Source organism: Octodon degus, unplaced genomic scaffold (genome assembly GCF_000260255.1).
Source record: "Octodon degus isolate 3935 unplaced genomic scaffold, OctDeg1.0 scaffold00312, whole genome shotgun sequence".
Taxonomy (NCBI): domain Eukaryota; kingdom Metazoa; phylum Chordata; class Mammalia; order Rodentia; family Octodontidae; genus Octodon; species Octodon degus.
Window position 1 is genome coordinate 49226 of NW_004524888.1, and position 15320 is coordinate 64545.

A 15320-nucleotide genomic window follows, 5' to 3' on the forward strand; every position below is an offset into this window, starting at 1 on the left:
TTATTCAGGGGTTCCATCATTTTTATATTCTGCTCTATTTTATTATCAGTGTATTCTTTAGATGCACTTAGTACTTCTTTGATTATAGTTATCACTACCTTTTTTAGTTCAGAAATTATTTCTGATGTGATTTCTTCTATACCTTTCTGCAGTTGTTTCTTTACTGCCAATGCTACTATTTCAGAGATAGCTGGTATGTGAGTTCCAGTTTCCTCAGTGCTAGTGTCTTCTGCAATTGTACTGGGTGGACTCGGGGCCTGAGACTGCATTTTGCTCCTTCTCTTTGCCATTTTGTATACCACTGTCTTCTGACCTTTGGTGTAGAGCTTAGATAGAGCTATTACCTTAGCACCAGGTCCGGGTCTACGAAGTTCAGATTCCTCCAGGTGGGTGTTGTTTGGCTCTGGCTGCTGTGCTCCACTTCTTTCTGCTGCAGCCGTTAGAGTTGAACCCTTTGTGTTTCTCTGGCAAGATGTTCTGCTCCTAAATCAGCTGGGTGGGTCTTGCCTCTGGCCTCTTTGCAGGGAGTTCTGCTAAAGGGTTCCACACTGGGCCTGCACTCTGGGTCGAATGAGAATCTGCCAGCCCTGGGTGGTCTCACTGACTCACTGGGCCTGCATTCTGGGTCTATTCAGGATCCTGTGGGCCCCGGGTCATCTCTCTCACTCGCGGGCCTGCACTCCTGGTCTATTCATGATTTGTCTTTCAGGGGCAGATAATGTATATGCAGCTCAGATATAGCCAGAAGTTCTCATATATGAAATTGCTTTCTTGATGTCCTCCTTTTCCATCGTTCCTCCACCATCTGTTCTGGCTCTTACGGTTTTACTTCTTAACCTTTCAGCCATCAACCTGGGGTTTAAGCTCCTGTGCTTTGCATGCACTTCCTATGTCAGTGTCCAAGTCCAGAGTGGTACAGTGAGAAACAGAAAAACAAACAAATAAAGACTTATTGTCTGTTCCTAGGACAACAGATCCTGTGATTATAGACCTCTCTCAATGTTTCAGTTTCCTGCTGAATAGGATCTACTTATGAGGATGTGCTGCTATGACTGCTTTGTTGCTTGATGGTGAAAGGCAGGTTGAACTTTGAGTTCTGCTCTTCCTCCCAATCTGCCTGCTATCGTAATACTCTTAAGAGACAAGTGTCCAATATAATTTACACCTCTGGCTTAAGATTTGCTACGCCCTACTGTCTCTTTTTATTATTTTAAAATTGGTTGTTTTCTGGGGCCTTCTGTCTGGTCCAGTTCTTTTTTGTTTGGTGGAACCAGGGCTTGAACTCAAGCCCTTGCGCTTGCCAGGGAAGCGCTTATTCCACTGAGCCATCTACCCGGCCCTAATATTTTTGATGGATACATGGATAATTTCTTTTTCTTTTCTTTTTTGTTTTGTATTTAGTATAGGGTCTACGTGGTCTCAGTACACAGATGGGACTTGTAGTGATCCTCCTGTTCTCAGCCTCCCAAGCGCTGATTACAGGTGTGTGCCACCACTCCCAGTCTCAATCATAGGGTGCCCTGGGGTGTGCCGGGTATTGAACCCTGGTCCCTGCATCTGCCTAAGCAGGCGCTTTAATCTGCTGAGCTATTTGGCTGGCCCAATTTCCAATTTTTGCCTCTATCATCGTCTTAAATTAAAATCCTGTTAGATTGGAATTATTAGTGTACAGTCTGATTTTTTAACACATGTATGGATTTGGGTACCAGCTAGCATAAATAGAATGCTGAATTGTTCTATTGACATACTTTTATGCTATCTTTTTATAGTTAGACCCTCTGTACTTTTTTATTTGACTTGATTTTTTAAATCTTTGAAATACGGTCTCTTTATTTTTCTCCCAGGCTGGCCTTAAACATGAGTGATCTTCCTGCCTTGGCTTCCCAAGGAGTTGGGACTGTGGATAGGTGACACTGCTTCCAACTCTGCCTGTAATGCTTAGCCCACCCTTTTTGTTTGCTAAGACAAGACCTTGCCATGCAGGTCAGGCTGGTCTTTAACTCTCTATGTAGCCCAAGGTGGCTTCAAATGGTTGATCCTCCTGCCTCTGCCTCCCAAGAGCTGGGATTATAGGCATGTATCACTACAGTTGGCTCTTATCCCCTAGCAAAACCTGCTGTGATCTTTTCACTTCTGTATAGTATTAAATAATATTCCACCTTATGGATGCACCACATATTTCAATCAGTTGAAGGATATCTATTTAGTACCTATAGCAAGCAAGTTATATTTTTATATATGTAATACATTGTTATATGTAACATAGGCTGTTAATCTCCATGTATAAACGTGTGTCTACACATAATACCTTCCTTATTTGCAGTTTGTAGTTTCAGTTACCAGTTGCTATGGTTAGCATTTAGTATGTCCCACCAAAGGGTCATTGTGTGAAAGACTTGGTTGATGATTGGTAATCCATTTTACCACTGGATTAATCTACTGATAAGATCATTTGATGGCATTCTAGGGAGATAATGGAAACAGCAGGTAGGGCCTAGTAGTAAAGGAGTGGACCATAGGGAATGTGTGACCTTGAAGACTATATCTCATCCTCTGTCCTTCTGTGTTTCTTTTTCTCTCTGCTTGTTGACTGCCACAACAAAAGTAGCTTTCCTTTAGCATGTACTTCTGCCATGATGTTTCTGATTTTTTGTGGCTCGAAGGCAGTGGAACCAGTTGACCATGGACTGAAACCTTTGACACCATGAGCCAAAATGAATTGTTCCTCCTTTGAATTGTTTATGTCAGGTATTTTGTCACAGTGACAGAAAAGTAACACAGCTATGGTCCAAAAATGTTAGTACTTGTCTTGCTTCTTTCAAGAGAGACACTATAAAGGGCTGGGGAGATGGCTCAGTGGAATAAGCGCTTCCCTGGCAAGAGCAAGGGCCTGAATTCAATCCCTGGTTCTGCCAAAAAAAAAAAAAAAAAAAAAAAAAAAAAAGAGACACTATATATAATTCTTATTACAATATATTGTTAAAATTGTTCTATTTTATAAGTAGATTTTGTTGCTAATCTTTTATTGTGCCTAATTTTTAAATTTAAGTTTATTATTTTTTTAACATATTTGGTTGTTGCAGAGTCTCACTGCAGCTCCCGCTCATGGTGATGCTCCTGCTTTCGGCCTCCCCAGCGCTGGGATTACAGGCGTGAACCACCACACCTGGACTCTGGCCGGCTCAGCCTGCCCTAGAGCCGGCGCTGGCACGGCATGTGGTGGTGGGGATTGAACTGTGGTCCCTGTGCTTACCTAAGCAGGCACTTTGGTCCTTTGAACTATCTTGCCAGCCCCTTAAATTTAACTTTATCCTGGTGATATATGTATAGGAAAACCACAGTATTTACAGAATTTACTGCTTGCAGTTTCAGGCATCATTGAGGACCTTGAAATAAATTCCCTGTGTGTGCTAGGTGACTATGTACACATATAAATGCATATAGTGCTGCTGTGAACATTCTTTACAGGTTTTTATGGGAATATAAGTTTTATTTCTTTAAGGGAAATAATCAGAGGTGGAGTTGCTGAGTCATGTGATTTGGGTATGTTTAAATTTATAGAAAACTGCCAACTGTTTTTCAGAACTACCATACTAGTTTGTATTCCCACCAACAATATATTAGAATGGCTAATAATACTTCAGTGGCTTAGCTTCTGGAACTCACCTAATTTTAGACCTAATATTCCTAGGATTACTTATGTTTTGCTTTATATTTAAGGAGACATGTGGAATTAGTTTTCTGACTACTTTAGTTGAAATTGAAATATGCCAACAGTTTGTGGAAGAAATCCATGACATCTGTTTTATATTTAGTGAAATTTGGATTTTGCTTAGGAAAAATAGATAAATCACAGTCACTTATAGTTGTGAGAGCCAGTACATACATGTGATTTTTTTTCTATAATGGAAACTGTATGTGCTATAATAATAGTACTCCATATAGAAAGTAGTCCGGAGAGAGCATGAAACAGTTGTGAACTATTCCACTTTTAAAATTCTTTTTTTAAAAAAATACTTTAGAGGTGTGTGTGTGTGCGCACATGCATCCATATATGTGTGTATAAACTTTGGATATTATAATTTATAAGGTGATTTTGTTGGTCACTCCCGTGGCATATTATGAAGAGATGGTTTTTGTTCACTCATTTGATGGAAAATGAAATATCATGTTACTTTGGCCTATAAGCTCTCTTGTGGACCAAGTTTAAATCATACCTAGTATTTCTCATGGAAATTGCTTATGTAGCTGTGTGTTAATTTTGCTGTTTCATTTTTGTCTTTGTTTCCTGTCTGTTCCCTTTGTATTTTTTTCCTCTCTTCACCTATCTGGGCCTCTTTTGGATTATTTAAGTTTTGTTTGACTTTACTTATTTGTCTTTATTGTTGTTACTCGGCTTGAACCCTGGGCGTCATGCATTCATGCTTCGCGTGTACCCTGTCAGTGAGCTACAGCCCAGTCCTATTTTCTTTTCATCTGGTAACATCTTCATAACATAATTTTCCATCACTTTATCATATGTAAGGGTTTGGTGATCTTCAATATATTCATGTTATAGTACAACATCACCACTCTCCATTTGCATGGTTTATATATGAAACTAAAATTCCGTGCTCATTCAATAGTAACTTTGCCTTTCCTCTTTTGCCAGTCCCTGGCAACCACCATTCTAATCTTTGGGTGTTTGATTTTTTTTTACTACGTTGAGTGCATCACAGAAGTGGAGTAAAAATTGTTGGGGTTTTTTTTTGACTGAATTCAGTTAATATTTTTATGTAAATTAAAATTTTAATCTAATACATAAAACCAAAAACTTTACCTGTTAATGGGGTAACGTTTTAGTACATGTTTACATGTACATGTACATATTATATATTGTGTGATGTTTAAATCAGATTAAGCACATTTGCATCCTCAAATATTTCTTTATGGTGAAAATCTTAAGAATCGTAGGATTTTCAATCTTTTGGAATTGCATATACATTAATTACTAGATTATTATTAATTACTAGATTACTAGATACTATGGCGAAAGTATATAGTACAGTTTGCTTATCTGTTCATCCATGATGTGGATTAATTTCACATTCTAACTGTTGCAAATAAAGCTGTTATGAGTACGATTATCAAGTATCTCCTTAAGATCCTGCTTTCCAATCTTTGGGGTATATTCCAAGATGTGGGATTGCTAGATTGTATAGGAGTTTTGTCTTTTATATTTTTGATGAATTGCTGTCCTGATTTGCTCAGTGGCTGTTTATTGAGTAGAGTGTTTCATAGCTTTTAAATTTAGTTGATTTATTGTGTTAAACCTTGTATTTTCTTTTGTCTGGTTGTTCTCTCCATTCTTGGGAGTGAGATACTAAAGTCTCCAAGTGTTGTTGAACTGTCTTTCTTCCTTCACATCTGTCAATTTTTGCTTCATAAATCTGGTGGCCTATAATTATTAAGTACCTAAATACCTATAAGTGTTACATCTTTTTGTCATATGCAACCTGTTACTAGTAATGCCCTTCAGTGTCTCTCTCAATGTTGATTTAAAGTCTACTTTTTAAATAATCTGTTTAGTTTTAGTGCTTTATGATAGCAAGTATCATATAAAAGCACTGTCATCACATAGATATGTTTCTTCCCCTGCCTTGTTATAGTTTAGTGTGAGTTAACCTATGTGCATTGCACTAGGCAACATTCTGATTTTTTACTTTCAACCCTCATACATAATTTAAAGAAGAGAAGGCTAATATTTTGTTTCCTTGTATCATTTATTTATTTATTCATTCATTCATTCATTCATTCATTTGGTTCAGGGTCTCCCTAAGCAGCTGAGACTTATAGTGATCCACCTGTCTCTGCCTCCCCAGTGCTGGGATTGCAGGCACATGCACCATGAGTGGGTTCTGGGGCTGGCACAGCGTGTGGTACAGGGGACCAAACAGGTCCTTGTCCTTAGGAAGCAGGTGCTTAGACCTCCAAGCTAACCCCCCAGCTCCCAGTCCTGCATATTAAAGTATAAATAGATTCCTTTCTATATTTATAATGCAGTGATGAGTTTCACAAATTGATGTTGCTATATTTTTTATAATGCACCATTCCTATGCTAGTCATAATGTCTCCCTCTCCCCACAGTACATGATACAGTAAGATTGAGTGTGGTATTTACTTGTCACGTCTCTTTAGATTCCTTTAATTTGGATTTTTTTTTTTTTGTTTGTTTGTTTGTTTTGTTTTTTGTCTTTTGAGATAGGTTTTACTATGCAGGTCAGTCTGCCCTTGAACTCTCAGCAATCCTCCTATCTCAGCCTTGCAAGTGTTGGGATTACAGGTGTGTCAACATGCCTGGTTGATCTAGAATAATTTGAAGTCTTTCTTTGCTGTTTTTTTGAGTTAATGTTATTTTTCTCTTTTGTGATACTGTCGACTAAGCCCAGGGGCACTCTACCATTGCGCTACATTACATCCCCAGCCCTTTTTATTCTTTGCTTTGACAGGGTTTCATTAAGTTGCCCAGGCTGTTCTTAAATTTGGGATCCTTCTATAATAGTTTGGATTATGGTGTGTACCACATGTCTGGCTTGACCTATCCTTTATTGAAAATCTATAGTTCATTCTACTTTTTTTTTCCCAATTGAATGTTCTTCATTATGTTGTTCTTTTTTTTTTTTTTTGTAATGAATTCATATTCATTCTTGGGCAAAATACTGTGTAGATGATATGTTGTCTTCAGCATATCTGCCTTTCATAGGAGCTAATTAATTTTTTTAATGTCAAATAAGGCTAATATTTTATTAAAATGAATGTGTGTAATTTGCTCCAGTGATATTTTTCTCCAGTAATCTTATTGATTTTCAAACACTGTACTCTGCTCCCTCAAGAGCAGTTATACCTGCAAATGGTAGCCAGGCAGTGCTTGAGTTTATTATTATTACTAATTGTGCTAATTAAACAGGTTGTCATAACTGTTATAATTAGTTTTTCTCCCCTGTATGATAATACTGTGATTCTAAGGGGTCATAACTATCCCCATAGGTGATAATTTTGATCAGTGAAATCCACCTGATTTCCCCTTTGTAGGATTCCTGTCTTTCTTCTCTCTTACAACTAAAATGCAGTATATGTAGACACAGTTTTTGACCCTGCAGTTAGTACTCTGTCAGAATTTCTTCTTTCATTTAGCTTCCAGTAGTAATTCTTGCCTGACCCAGTTTTTCCTGTGGTATTTTTTTTCCTCTCTTTTCTTTTTTTGTGTTTTCTTTCTTTCTTTTTCTTTTTTGATACCAAAGATTGAACTTGGGACCTTACACTTGCTTGACCTTACACAAGCACGTATGCCTCTGAGCTATATCCCTGGCCAAAATGATAGCTTTTCAACTCCATACTACTTCCATATTTCTTAGTATAAATATCTATTCTCCACTGTGAATGTGTATGTGTAGAAACTTGTACATTATAGCTATGGAACCATTCATTCCCATTTTTGCTGATTAGTAATCCTTATAATGATATGTGTAAATGACAAACAATACCTTAGGTATTGATAAGTGAGATTGAGAAGAATAAAGCAGGAAATGGAACATTGGGATGCCTAACAGGGGGAAGATATTCATTTTTTAATAATATATTCAGGAAGGTCTTGTCATATAAGTATCATATATATATATTTTTTTTTTCTTTCTTTTCCCTTGTCTTCTCCACTCTGCCATCTCCATTTCTCTTTCCTTTTGAAGTTTCTTCCCATTTTACAATATTTTGTGTACATTTTGGATTGTAGTTACACTATCAGCTTCTCACACTAGGTAGACAATATGATGTTTACATATTTGTGTCTGGTTAATTCACTTCTGATTATGGTTGTGAGTTGCATCCATGTACTTGTAAAAGTCTCCAGTTTATCCTTTTTAATGGTTAAGTACTACTTCATTTTATGAAAAAAAACACATATTTTTTATCCATTCCTTGATTGACGGGCATTTGGTTGTTTCCAAGCGTAGGTATTAAAAACTGTGTTCCTATAAATATAAGTGTACATATATAGCCATAGTATGTTGTTTTTAATTTTTCTGGGAAGGCACCCAGCAGTAGAATAGCTGTGTTAAATGGGACCTCTAAGCCAAGCATTTTGAGGAATCACCATACCGATTTGCACAGTGCTTGCTCCAGCCTACATTCCTCCCAACAGTGAATAAGCGTTCTTTTTCCCCACTACTCCTTCAGTATTTGTTATTGTTTGATTTATTGATGTTGGCCATTCTTTCTGGAGTGAAATAGAATCTCAACATTGTTTTAATTTACATCTCTTTCATGACCATTGATTTTAAAATTTTTCACTCAAGAAGAAAGCAAAGATGCCCACTAGCACCACTTCTATTCAATATAGTTCTGAAAACATTAGTCAGAGCAATTAGACAAGAGAAAGAAATACAAGGAATAAGGATAGGAAAGGAACAAGTTAAACTATCATTATTCACAGTGACATTATACTTTACAAAGAAGTGGTGCTAGTGGGCATCCTTGTTTTCTTCTTGAGTGAAAAGTTTCAAAATCAATGGTTATAAGAGAAATATAAATTAAAACAATGCTGAGCTTCTGTTTCATTCCAGAAAGAATGGCTACCATCAATTCTACCAAAAACTCCACTAAAAGACTTGTAGCTATAATAAGCAAATTCAGTAGTGTAGCTGGATACAAAATCAACACTCAAAGATCAATAGCACTCCTATGTAAAACAACAAAGTCATTGAGAAAGAAATTAGCAGGTAGAAAAATGAAGTACTTTCGATCAATCTGAAAATGGAAGTAAAAGAGCTATACATTGGAAATTATACTATTCTGAAAAAGGAGATTCAAGAGGATATCAGAAAATTGAAAGGTATCACTTGCTCATGGATAGGAAGAACCAACAAGTAAAAATGGCCGGACTTCCAAAATTGTTATATAGATTTAAAGCAGTTCGAACCAAAGTACCATTAGCATACATCACAGAACTAGAGAAAACATTCCTAAAATTCATTTGAAACCAGAAGAGACTTAGAATAGCAAACATAATTCTTTGTACAAAGGCAAGGCCACAAAAAACCACTACCACTACAACACCAACACCAACACCAACACCAACACCAACAAAACAGACCTGTGGATCAATAGAACAAATTAGAAGGTGGAGAAACAACTGCAGTAGCCATCTTATCTTTGACCAAAAAAGTCAGACACCTTCACTGGAAGAAAGCGAGCCCTTTTAACAAATGGTGCTAGAAAAGGTGGCTTTGCACATGCCGAAGACTAAAACTGCGGCCGGTGAGATAGCTCAGCGGACTAAGCACCTGCTTAGGCAAGTGCAGGGAATGGGGTTTGATCCCTGGCACCATGTGTTGTGCCAACCCTGCCCCCAGGCACACTAAGCTTGCCACACCTGTAATCCCAGCACTGGGGAGACTGAAAGTAAGAGGATCACTGTAAGTCTAAGCTGTATAGTGAGACCCTGTACCAAATACATTAAAAAAAAAAACCTAAAACTAGACCCATATCTATCACCATGCATTAAACTAAAATAAAAATGAATCAAGGTCTGACTAAAAACACTGTGCTGGAAGAGAGTGGGTAGAATTCTTGAAGACATAGGTAGGCAAAGACTTTATGAACAAAATCCCGATCTCACAGGAAATGATGCAAAGAATAACTGGGATCTCATCTTATTAAAAAGCTTTTGCATAACAAATAATCACTAACAGAGTGCAAAGACAGCCTACAGGTGGGAAAAACTTTTAGCCCGTTGTCCTTCAGACAAATGACTTATATTGAGGACATATAAAGAATTGAAAAATCAGACCTCCCAAATTAAAAACCCCAATCCAAAAGTGGGCATCTGAGGTAATACCTTTCAATGAAGAAATAGAAGCAGTGGGCCAGGGAGATAGCTCAGTAGAATAAGTGCTTGCCTGGCAAGCGCAGGGTCCTGAGTTCAATCCCCGATACCGAAAAAAAAATAAAAAATAGAAGCAGCAAATAAATATATGAAAAGATGTTCTTCATTTATTTATTTATTTTTGTATTTTAGGGAAGGATTTAAAGGGTGTTCAGGGTCTTTGTTAGATCAGACTCCTAGTGCTCTGCCTGTTTACAGCCTCCCAAGAGCTGGGATTACAGGTGCACACCACCACGCCCAGTCTCAGTTGCTGTCTCACCTCGCCCCTGGGGGTGGGGCAGGCACGGGGATTGAACTCCTGGCCTCTGTGCCTGCTTGCAGGCGCTTTAATCTGCTGAGCTATTTGGCTTGCTCTTGTTCTTCTTTTTTTTTTTTCTTTTGATGGAACTGGGGATTTAACTCAGGCTCTTGTGCTTGCCAGGGAAGCGCTTATTTCACGGAGCCATTTCCCCGACCTCTTGTTCTTCATTCTTGATACATTTGTTGGTATAGAAGTTTTGGGGTGAAACCCCTTTTCTTGCAGCTCTTTAAATGTTACTGTTGCTCCCTGGTTTGTGATAGTAAATGAGGTGTTAATCTTGCAGGTGATACCTTGTGTGACAATTCACTTCTCTAACAGCTTTAATATCTAGGTGTTGATCTCTGGAGTTTTTCTCCCTTGCAGCTTATGAACTTCCTGAATGTGCATACTAACTCTGCCATCTGGAAGTATTTGGCTACTGTTTCTTGAGGTTACTTTCTGTTCCTTTCTTTCCCAACTCCTTGTGTGCAACTCATTGCATGTATGTTTGCGCTCTTTTGTTGTGCCAAGGTCTCTTAGGCTCTGCTTACTTTTCATTTTTTTTTTCTTTTGAACTCAATAATTTACTTGCTCTGTATGTAGTCAGCCTATTTCACTTGCTTTATAGTCACTGTGCAGAGTATTATGCCTGTACAGATCTGCTATTGAAGCCCTTTAGTGAGTTTTTCATTTTTGCTTTTGTATATTTCAGGTTTAAATTTTTTTATTTCTTATTTCTCTTTCTATATTGTTATTCCCTGTTTATTGAACACATAATTCTCTTGTTTCTATGAGTTCTTTCAGTATAAATGTAACATCTTTGCCTAGTAGTTCTACTTTGTGTTTCTTCAACAGAAGCTTTTATAAATTTCTTTTTTCCTGTGAATGGTTTATGCTTTCTTGGTTCTTTGTATACTTAATTTTTTTCTTGCTGAGTACTGGGCATTTTGGATATTATAATGTACAAAAAATATGTTATATATAGATGTATACATATGCATACACATATGTATATACAGTATAGTGGTACCTTGGTTCATGAACCTAATTTGATCTACAATTTTGTTTATTTATGTGGGAAAGATGGCTGTGACCATGTTTATCATCCAGTACAGAGTTTGCAAACAAAAACAAAATTTTTCCAGATGACTTTGTGAAACAGATTGTTTTGCAAACAAGATGTTTGTGAACTGAGGTACCAATTTATATATACGTATGTAGGTATGTATACATGATTGATCTCTAGGTCTTTGCATTTAGCTGTGCACTGGAATACTGCTTCATTGTTTAGCTGTATTTCTCACAGCTCTGCCTCATCTTGTCCTTGCCTAAAGATCCACAGAAGTGAAAGCTTATGTTCTGTTCTGAGCACACATCCTTCCCTAGACAAAGTCTTCCTTCTCAAAGATACACCCTCCTCCTTTTTTCCTTGGTTTTCAGCATGTTTGTTGTTGTGTTCACTAGTACTTTTTCTTGAGAAATAATTGCTCATTTACCTTTTAGTATTTTTGAGAAATTTGTGTATCTAAACTGCAGAAAAGTTCTGAGGTAGGTGAAACATGGGCCCTTTGAGTTAATCTGCAGTGTACCCACAGACAAGTCAAAAGAAATAACTCTAATTTATTTGGGAATGAGGTTTCTGCTAATGTCCTTGGGCCTTTTTTCTATCCTCCTCTCTTCTCTCTTCTCCTCTCTTCTCCTCTCTTCTCCTCTCTTCTCCTCTCTTCTCCTCTCTTCTCCTCTCTTCTCCTCTCCTCTCCTCTCCTTTTCTTTTTTTTTTCCCTTTGTGTTTTTGAGATAGAGTTTTGCTATTTTCAGGCTGGCCTTAAACTCATTTTGTAGTCCAGTCTGGCCTCAACTCACAGTGGTCTTCCAATATTGAGCTTACAGGTGTGTACAGCCTTCAGAGCTACATTCTTACAAAAAAGAGCATACCGTCTTTAAGGCTATACTGTGGCTGGGTGGGGGCTATGGAAAGGGCAAGTTAAAACACTACAAAGCAGTCCTACTCTGTTTTGCTTGCCTTTTTTCTTATTAAGTGTTCATGTGGTTGCTGTAAATTTCTGCTCTCTTCCTAATTTCCAATAAATGTGACTGACAGCTTTGTTTTATTTTTGGTGTTTCTGAGCAGGCTGGCTGCAAGTATCCTTTTCATTTTTTGCAGTTGTCCTTATCAGTACATTTTATTTAAAAGCACTTCTGAGAGCTGGCCAAATAGCTTAGGTGATTAAAGTGTGTGCAAGTAGGCACAGGGGCTGACAGTTGGATCCCCTGGCCTGCTGTGCCGGCCCTGCCCCCGGGGTGCACTGAGACAGCAATTGAGACTGAGTGTGGTGGCACGCGCCTATAATCCCAGTTCTTGGTAGGCTGTAACAGGCAGAGGATCACTGAGTCCAATCTAGTAGTGAGACCCTGAACACCCTGTAGACCCTTCCCTAAAATACAATAAAATAAAATAGAAGCACTCCTGGACCACATACATAGTCTGAATTAAAAGGTCTTATTTTTGTTTGCTGCACTTACATACTACTTTTAATCTGAATTCTGCGTGGCATTCTAGACCATATTTCAAGTCTCAGTATTTTACTTTGTAGATCTTGCTTAGTTTTGTATATGAGCATATGATGCTCATCTGAGGACTTCATTAACACCCCTTTCTCCCTACTTCATGTAAGGGGTAGAAGAGTGACAGAGCATCTCCCTGTGTGGAACAGCTATATTAGAGGGAGTGGGAACAACACCTTTCCTTGGCTTCTTGATTGGTGTCACACGTGGGGTTGGCTGAAACAGCTCGTTTTAGTCTTCCCAGTATAGCATCTAATTGTGAGGAGATGACACCATTTTTTCTGGTGGTGACAAGCTTGACATTCTACTCAGTGGCCTTAGCGCCTGATTGGCAGTGAAAGGGGTATAGCCTTACTTATTAATAAGGTTCTGTTCTGCAGCAACCCCCTTCTCCCCTTGTTTGACCTCTTCTGGCTAAGGGGAGCAGTCAACCCCTGGCCTTTTTTGTTTGGTTGGTTTTAGCTACACATTGTGGTAGTCTTAGCTTGTCAATTGCTGGTGTCCTGATTGTTTATTATACAATTATAGTAGACTCCAAGGAATTCATTACCAAGTTTTCCTTTGCTTCCTGTGGACTACCTCTTCTCCTTTCTTCTCTTTTTTAGTATATGTGCTGCCAAAGCAAGCATGCCTTTCTCCTCTTGGCATTTCAGATTTTCTGATTTATGCCCAGTGCTTTAAATTGTAATTAAGGGGAGCGCTTGGGTTGAATGTGTTTACTCCATAGTGGCCAGAACAGGGACTGAACCTTTATAACCATAAGTGAATGATTAGATTAATTCATGGAACTTGATTTCAAGTTGGCATAGCTTATGTGGTTGAGTGTTACAATAAATATAATATTAAATGAATTAAGATAAATAGGCCTATGCGAATTTAGCCAAGGGAGTGAAGTTATTTATAGCTATTGGGGACACAGGTGTCCTTCAGTTTAGTTCTGACTCCAACAAACCCTGCATGCTGGGAAGATAGCATAGTACCTTAAGCACCTGCTTGGCAAGCACAAGGTCCTGAGTTCAATCTCCGGTACCAAAAAAAAATTGTGAGATAGATGCTCTAACAATAAACTTCCCTTCCATGTGTTTGCTTGGAAGAAATCACAAAAGCATTTGTAACCCTGGATATAGACAACCCCATCACCCTCACTGCTTCCCTTCAGACCCCAGCTGCAAGAGTCCACTATCATCTTATAGGCTTTAAAGAATTCGTGTAAGCCTTTCAAGTTCAGTGATTGCTGGAACTATGTAGAGAACGTACTGAAGGCACTCTACTTAATAATTGCCACTTTATTATAAAAGATAAAACTCAGAAAAGCCAAAAGGAAGCAACACATAGGTTAACGTCTGGGGGCTTTAGTGGTAGTGAGTTATGCACAGCTTTCTTGTGAAACACATTATCCTCTCAACAAATCAACATGTTCATCAACCAGGAAACTCCACTGAGCACTAATTTCGAGAGCTTTTAGTGAGGTCTTATTACGTGGGGATGACTGATTAAATCACAGGCTGTGCATTTGAACTTAGTATCCAGCATGCTCTCCATCTGATGTCTGCTAGCCCAGAGTTCCAACACCTGCTGATGTGATTGGCTTCTCCACTAAGCAAACCCAGTGTCTTGCTACCTAAGGTCCACTTGAGTCACTTCATTAGCATAACAGTCGCTTCTATCACTGGAAAACTTTCACAGAATTGAAGCTCTGTGCTAGGAAGTGTCCCATACACATTCACTGTTAAACTTTACTCATTAAATAAGATTTTATCAAGGTCCCAAGTTCAATCCCCAGTGTGGGGGTGGGGAATGGAAGAAAAGAAAAAGATTTTATGGTGACTGTGGCACTTGAATTATTTGAAAGTTGCAAACAGGTTTAAACATTTGAAAAGGACGTTTCAAGCTAACATAGTTACTACTTTGTAATGTCGAATCCTGACTGTTGCAAAGTAATATATATTACTTTGAGCAATGAGCATAGCTTTTACACAGGATGAACACACACAGAAGTGTGGAGTTCAGCATGGAGAAGTGTATTAAGTATTTTCTAAATGTTAATGTAGAACATATGAAAAGAAAGCCCAATTTGTTCTGTAATGATATTTATTAATCATAGAATCTTATTCCTACAGAGCAGAAGAAAGAAGAGATTTATTCATGTTTTTCCGAGGCCTGCATTTTTTTGTGAAGTGGTATGAGTATCGTAAGCGCACATTTAAACATTTCAAGGTAAAGTCTAAAGTCTTTAATTTAAGTATATATAGAATATGAAGGCAGTGTTATTTAGTGTACTTTCCTTAAGGTTTTCAGAGAATGGAAAGTATTTTTATTGGCTTCAGGATTTTTAATTATTTGTGCTCACTGGGAAGCTTCTGTATAAATCTGTATTTTATATTATAGGATATTTTGAATGAAGTGTACTTATAGTCTAATTTATTTTAAAATCTGCATTTTAAAGAGTAAGTCTTTCAAGGGTAATTGACATAAAACAATAAATGCTAATAAAAATATAACAGGCTTGCTATGATGTATTATGTTTTAATTTTCAAAGATCAATTATGTACTTTA

The 15320-nt window shown here is 37.9% G+C and overlaps 1 long non-coding RNA gene across 1 annotated transcript in view; it reads left to right on the top strand.

Annotated features, from left to right (window-relative positions):
* LOC111814418 overlaps positions 1-15320 on the top strand; it is a 29146-nt gene that overhangs the window by 10727 nt on the left and 3099 nt on the right. Inside the window, exon 2 of the long non-coding RNA XR_002819414.1 lies at positions 14885-14981. This is a non-coding gene — a long non-coding RNA (uncharacterized LOC111814418). The remainder of the gene's footprint in view (positions 1-14884; positions 14982-15320) is intronic.